Raw genomic sequence first — 7,320 nt, forward strand, 5'->3', positions numbered from 1 at the left:
AGAAAATCTAATTCACTTGAAGACATTCCATTTTTAGAGCTGCTTTGTACTTAAGTAATTTAAACTTTGCTCTAAACCATATCCAGGGTCCTAATGTAATCACAGAACCCTAATGTTGGAAAGAAACTCAGACATCTTCTCCAACTTTCCTGCTTTACAGCCATATGATTTTTAAAAAGTCATTACTGGGACTGAAGACAACTGCATTTGAAATGAATTTGTAAATTTATGACCACGGCAGTCTGCCAAGTTAGGTGTGAAAAAGTATGTTTTTCTTTCTTTTCTCTTTTTTCTTTTGAGACAGGGTCTCCCTCTGTTGCCGAGGCTGGAGTGCAGTGGTGTGAACACAGCGCACTGCAGTCTTGACCTCTTGGGCTCAATCAATTATCTTGCCTCAGTCTCCCAAGTAGCTGGGACCTCAGGAGCACACTCCAACACCAGGCTAATTTTAGTTTTTGTAGAGAGGGGGTCTTGCCATGTTGCCCAGGCTGGTCTCAAACTCCTGGGCTCAGGTGATCCTCCTGCCTTGGCCTCCCAAAATGCTGAGATTATAGGAGTGAACCATTGAGCCTGGCCTTTTTCTTTTCATAAGAAGAAAATAAATTTAATCTACAAAGAAAATAAATTTAATCTACAAGTTACAAAAAAGCTCATCAAAGATACATTCACCTCTCTTCTGCACACCCAGCTCAACCAACCAGTCAAGTGTTTCTTCAGTCCCTAACCTGTGACTTGCTAGGTCTTCTGATGTTACTTAGAAGAAAGCTACCAGAAGACCAGAGTCACCAGCATAGGGTTACAGGAGAGTTTGAAGACATCTGTAGTATTCAATCCCAAAAGAAGTCAGCCTCCTCCTCCTCTAGTGGAACCCTGAGCTTGAACAAAGGCAGAGGCTGGAAAGCAAACAGAAAAACTCTTTTCTATATTACTGTAATTGTTCTATTATTTTTTTCACTTCAATTTAACAAAGGTTTGTTGAGCATCTACTATGTGCCAGGCCCTGTGTTTGCTCCCAGGAATGCAAATGTCAGCAATTCCCAAGGTTAAGGACCTCACACTCATGTAGGAGAGACAGGCCTATTATGATGAACTATAATGCAATAAGAGCCAAACATCCTAGAGAAAGTCACTTTGATTCTCTGAGTCACCTTTTCTCAACTCTAAGGTGTGAGCAGGGGTGGTGGTGATGGCATTAGCTTCTATTCTCAAAGGAAGAGGAGTAAATATAGCAATGCATTTTAGAGCTTAGTAGAGTGCCTAGTACACAGTAGGTGCTCAAAACATGGGTTGGAGGGCTCTGGGAGGACAGTGAGGGAGGTCTTCCCAGAGGATGAGGCATTTGAATAGGCCTAAAAGATGAATAAGAGTTTGTCAGACAAAGATGGGGAAGAGACTGGGGCCTCTTTTTGCTAAGCAGCTACCTAGATATTTAAAATCCCAAAGTTCCACATGGTCCTATCCAGAGCAGTGGCGTTCTAAATCTACACATTTTTCCACTGAAACAGTGGTGCAGCGTGCAGCAGAATCACCTGAGGAATGATTCAGAGATGCTGATGCCAGGAGCCATCCCTAGGAAAGCTTAATCAGTCATTTGGGAGGGTGCCCAGCAATCTGCATTAACAAGCTCATCCAGTGACTTTTAGGAAGTCAGATAGTCCACTCAGGGTCCTTGAGGGAAGCCTCGAGAAGATGCTGATCACAACTCCGGGCACAGCTGCCATTTTTGAGGATGCTTCATGTTTGTACAGGGGCCTGATCCTTATTGATTCACCATCCAGGTACAATTAAAAACAGGACTTCAGTGCCAGTGAAACCAGTTCACCAGCTTATATTTATATGGTGACTTTTTGAGCCAGATATGGTATGGGATAATTTCCATCCTACAGGTTAATAAACTGAGGTCAGGAGAGAGAAGCAATTTGCTCAAAGTTACATGGTTACAGCATAACACTCTGAATCCAGGATTCTAATTTCTAGGGCAAAGCCTTTTACACACACTATTCAAAGGGTTGGTGGCAAATAGGTTACATCTCACTTGCCAGAATGACTGATAGTGTCTGCTTCGAGCACTGTATTGAGGACTGCACAGCATAGCAAGCCAGAGAATGCTGTGATCACAATCAGCAACATGTGTTGGGCAATGAATTGGGGCATGGCAGCATGGGTATCCTGCTGCCTAGAGTAACCCCATGCCCTTCCTGAGCTCTACTTCTCCTGCCTTGGGAAGCTACAGGATTACACCCAGGATCTTGGGAGGTATCAGGAGGAGGTTAAGACTCTGGGATGTTATCTGTAGAGTAGAAATAATGCCTTCCAGGTTAGGCTGTTGTGAGGATCACAGATGTTGGGCAACAACAAGACCTGGCACATAGTAGGTGCACAGTAAGTGGCAGCTCCTGTTATGAATTGCCCAGACCATAGGCTACACCGATACATACTGCAACCTGGTATTACCAGATTATTGAGGTTTATGGTGCTACAGCTCCATTCCTTGAGCTCAATGATTTTGTCAACCTGACATGTTGACAGTAGCCTAGAGGCAAACTGATGCAGCAGAGGGAATAATCAGAGAAGCTCCTCTCCTCACAGGCATCGCAGGCATGCAGCCCTCTCCAGACCAATTCAACACACTACCCAGCTTTGGAGTCAAGCCTCATGAGCTCCCCCGACCCAGTTCCTGCCAGATAGTGCCACCTGCTCCAAGTGTCAAATCCAGAAGACAAATGGCCTCCAATGGTCTTTTTAATTCAGCCATAGACAGTTAATCTGGGATAGAATGATCTCCTTAAGGAACCCACACATTTTATAAAATAAAAACTGCATGAATTATGAAAATGAATTATCTTTTCAATTGGCTTACATAGGGAGGTGACTGACCAGTGCTAGCAACAAAAAAGTAGCCTGAAGTTTAAACTCTGGGCTCAGAACGAAAATTTCACAAACCATCACTTAGTCAATTGTTCATTTGCTCTGTGTTCACTGAGCACTTTGGATAGGCAAAGCCCCATTCTGGGTCCTTGGATATAGCAGTGGATGAGCCAGGCATGTTCCCTGCCCACTAATTTGGAGTAAAAATAAAACAAAGACATTACAGATTGTGATCTCTGTTATGAATGAGTCAGATAAGGTGCTAAGACAGAGGCTAGCAGGGCAGACCCATTTTAGAAAGATAATTTTATTTAACTGTTTTCTGGGTTTTGGTTGACCTCTTCATGAGACATAAGCCCATGAAGGCAGGACTTGGTCAGTCATGCTCACAGTCCCAGAGCCCGGGACAATCCCTGCTACATAGCCAGATTCCCTTAAAAGAGCATTTCTGGATTTTGTTGATGCTCTTGGTCCTCCTCCCTTTGCTTATCCTCTTCACCAATTGCCCAACTCCAGAGGGTCACAGGAAGAGAGAACAGAAAGGACCTGGTGAAGAAGGGCATACAGAAGGAAAAGCCACATACAGACATTTCACGTTCTACCCAGGAACTGGGATTTCCAGAATATTGGGATGTTGACCTCATGCCAGTGATCTACAGAGTAGCTCATGGAAGAAATTACCAGTTGGAAATAAGTCATGGAGACATAAACAAATGAGCATCTCAGAAAGCAGAGAGTGCAACAGGATATGGCACTCACTTTGAACTTCACTGGAACTATTAATAATAATAATTCAGACTAATAATAATGGAAACTTTAGCCTATTGAACACTCACTACATGTCAGGCACAGAGCTAAATCCTTACATGCATGATCTCATTCGATCCCCATAACTACCCCATGAGGTAGGTAGACAATGGTATTATCTCCATTCTACACAGTAGGAGATGAAGCTCAAAAAGGGGCAGGAATTTGTCCAGGGTTTCATGATTAGCAAGTAGCAGAGCCTGGATTCAAATCTGGGTCTATCCTACTTCAAACTATGTGCTTCCCCACCATGCTGTCCTGTCCCAGAGTCTGGGATGGCACATCAGACCTGCACAGAAGGTCTAGGAAGGTGTTGAGCATGAGGAATATGGCAAGAAAATAACCTTTATTCTACTAGAGAGACTGGTCTTCAAGACCACAGCACACATTGTTTAGACCAAATCAATTTTGTGATCCTTTCTAGTTTTAAGAGCTATCAGTGTCTGCTATCAGGTAGCAGGCACTGGCGGCAAGCACTGGTGGCAAATAGGTTATGTCTCACTTGCCATCCAGAATGTCTGGTAGTGTCTGTTTGGAGTACTGTATTGAGAAGGACTGCACAGCATAGCAAGCCAGAGAATGTTGTGATCACAATCAGCAACATGTGCTGGGGAACGAATTGGGGCACAGCAGCAAGGGCGTCCTGCTGCCTAGAATAACCCCATGCCCTTCCTGAGTTCTGCTTCTCCTGCCTTGGGAGGCTACCATATTATACCTGGGATCTTGGGAGGTATCAGGAGGAGGTTGAGACTCTGGGATGTTATCTGTAGAGTAGAAATAATGCCTTCCAGGTTAGGCTGTTGTGAGGATCATAGATGTTGGGTGACAAGACCCAGCACATAGTAGGTGTACAGTAAGTGGTAGCTCCTGTTATGAATTGCCTACAGGAAGTAAAAAATGCCATTTTACTTCCTCTGCATCAAAAACCACTGATCAGTTACCTGGGAGCATTCCCAGGCAGGAAGGGCACTGTGTGTGAAATGTGCATTTGCACACTTGGTCTGACAGGTTCCCAGCCAATTTGAGGAGCCAAGGACCCACCCTGTTATTCTTGTCAAATTTACTGAAGCAAATGCACAGTCCACTTCCCTTTCAACTATGAAAACAAAGCACCTTGGGTGAGCCCAACAATTGTGCTGTAGTCTCTGCTCTCTGATTTCAGCACATAACTTTAACCCCTCAGTGCCCTGTGCTGAGCAGTAGATCAGTGAATAATTTCTGAATGGGTGACTAAAAGAAAGAATAAAGGAGGCCAGTGTTTTTGAGGTGACACCTTTTCCTTTCATTAACCACCTGGTGGCAATAGGGCAGCCAAAATTAAATCAAAAACCTCAAAAGTGAAGGTCACTGAAGGCTGAAATTCTTCAACCTCAAATCTCCTTGGAGACAAAACCTGCCCATTCAAGCTAAGATTCTTGTTTTTCAAATAAGAGCTTTTTTTTTTCTTACCAGTGGGGCATTTATTTTCCTTAAAATGCATAGACATGTTAAAAGAAATTACAGTTGCTTAGACTTTGGTCCAAGTGGGACAATGGCCATTTCTACTCCTATGAAAAGGAATGTCAGATCTGTTCAAGGGTGAGGCACATCCCGGACCAATGAATCTATCTATGTACTGCCCTAGGCAACAGCCTGGGGACTCAGTCTCTGGGCTTTAAGAGCAAGTAATCCAAGATTGATAACACCTCAGATGGAAAGGAAACAGCCAGATGAACCAAACCCTAAATGAACTTAATGGGCACGTGACCCCTTGTTCTCAATGCCACGTGCCTATATGGGGGCGGGGAGAAAGGCAGTTACAGAGAATTTGTGGGAACAATAGACCTGCATGTAGTCTCTAAGTCCTTAGCCTTGCAGGTTATATATTTGCTATAGACACTTTCTAGAAGTGCTCAGGTGCTGAAAAAACCCTCTCATGCTTCTTTAAACAGCGACCAGGGGGCCAGGCATGGTAGCTCAAGCCTGTAATCCCAGCACATTGGGAGGCCGAGGCAGGTGGATCTCCTGCGGTCAGGAGTTCGAGACAATAGATTCTCAGAAGAACTGGCCATGGTCCAAGCCTGAATAGTGTATCCTTACCTGGCTTAGCTTCCACCCTCTCCAGACCTCCTTTGAGGTTTTGAGAGAATCACCAGGTACCTTCCAATACAAAACTGGAGGGAAACAGACGCTGGAATTGGGCACCTACTATGAGCCAAGGACTACGCTCTCAGTTTAGTGGACGGTGCCATTTAAGCTTCTCCTCAGCCCAGTTTAAGTAAGCTTTACGGTGTTCATTTTAACAGAGAAGGACACTGAAGCTCAGGAAGGCTTCAGTAACTTGCTCAAGGTCACAAAGTAAGTAAGTGCTGGAGAGAGGATTTTCTCGAGGCCACCCTGACTGCCAAACCACTGACGTCTCTGCATATGATGCTATTTCTCTTTGTACATTGTTTAAAACAATCTGCGTTTCCTTTAAATTAATACATAAAAATAATGTAAAATACATTTAAATATTTGTTTAATGGCCGTGGTGGCTCACGCTTGTAATCCCAGCACTTTGGGAGGCCAAGGTGGGCAGATCACCTGAGTTCAGGAGTTTGAGACCAGCCTGGCCAACATGGTGAAACCCCATCGCTACTAAAAATACACAAATTAACCGAGTGTGGTGGCGTGCACTTGTAATCCCAGCTACCCAGGAGGCTGAGGCAGGAGAATCGCTGGAACCCAGGAAGCAGAGGCTGCAGTGAGCCGAGATTGAACCACTGCACTCCAGCCTGGGTGACACAGCAAGACTCCTTCTCTAAATAAATAAATAAATAATTGTTTAAAACCATATGTGTTTTAAAACAATATAAAAAGACCCACAAGGCATTTACCCACATACCTCAAAGAAACTAAGAGTATAAATGAGACAGTTCAAAATCCAGCTCACCTTTGTGTGACCTTGGGCAAATTACTTCTCTATTCCTTCATTCACTCAACAAATATTTACTGAGCATTTACTATGTGCCAGGCAGGTTCTAGGTGTATGGGATACGTCAGTGTCTATATAAAGCAGTTCTATAAGCTTTGGTTTTCTCCATCATGAGGTTATTTCAAGTATTAAAGGAAATAAAATATTTCAAACAGAGCCAGACATATGGCAAGAGATTTAAAAAATGTATTATTGCTACTGTGGTTATTATCGTAATTATTATTACTACTACTGTCACTGCTGGCATAAGTATTTTGTTGTTATTTGATGTTGAGAGTCAGGCAGGGAGGGTATTAGAGATGGGGGGATACTGCAGAATGATGGGCAGGAGACCTGGTATGCTGCCTGACTCTCTCCAACTACCCATGTCCCAGAGGACTATCCACAAACACTCTCTGGATACCTTCAGTCACATTTGCACTGTGTCGTTCCCACTTCTTTCACAGAGACAAGGGCTACTGCAAGCCTGACTTAATTTTAAATGGCCAAGATTGAATTGATTAGTGTCAGAACAACCCTGTTATTTAATCACTGGGCTTTTCTATTTAATAACCAGGTGACCAGAGCAGCAAAAACGTACTGATTGAGAGAGTGCAGCTCCTGACTTGGCAGCAAATAGTCCCTGATTAGTCATTTGTAATTATTAAATTCAAACCAGATCTTTTTTTTTTTTTTTTTTTTTTTTTTTT

At 43.5% G+C, this 7,320-nt stretch overlaps 1 protein-coding gene across 6 annotated transcripts in view; it reads right to left on the reverse strand.

The window, feature by feature from the left end:
- The window catches only part of ARHGEF3 (Rho guanine nucleotide exchange factor 3), a 348,389-nt gene that overhangs the window by 165,280 nt on the left and 175,789 nt on the right, over positions 1-7,320 (reverse strand). The gene's annotated exons all lie outside the window — the stretch shown is intronic.

The sequence above is a fragment of the Rhinopithecus bieti genome, unplaced genomic scaffold, assembly GCF_001698545.2.
Source record: "Rhinopithecus bieti isolate Rb0 unplaced genomic scaffold, ASM169854v2 scaffold_21649, whole genome shotgun sequence".
In the NCBI taxonomy this organism is placed as follows: Eukaryota; Metazoa; Chordata; class Mammalia; order Primates; family Cercopithecidae; genus Rhinopithecus; species Rhinopithecus bieti.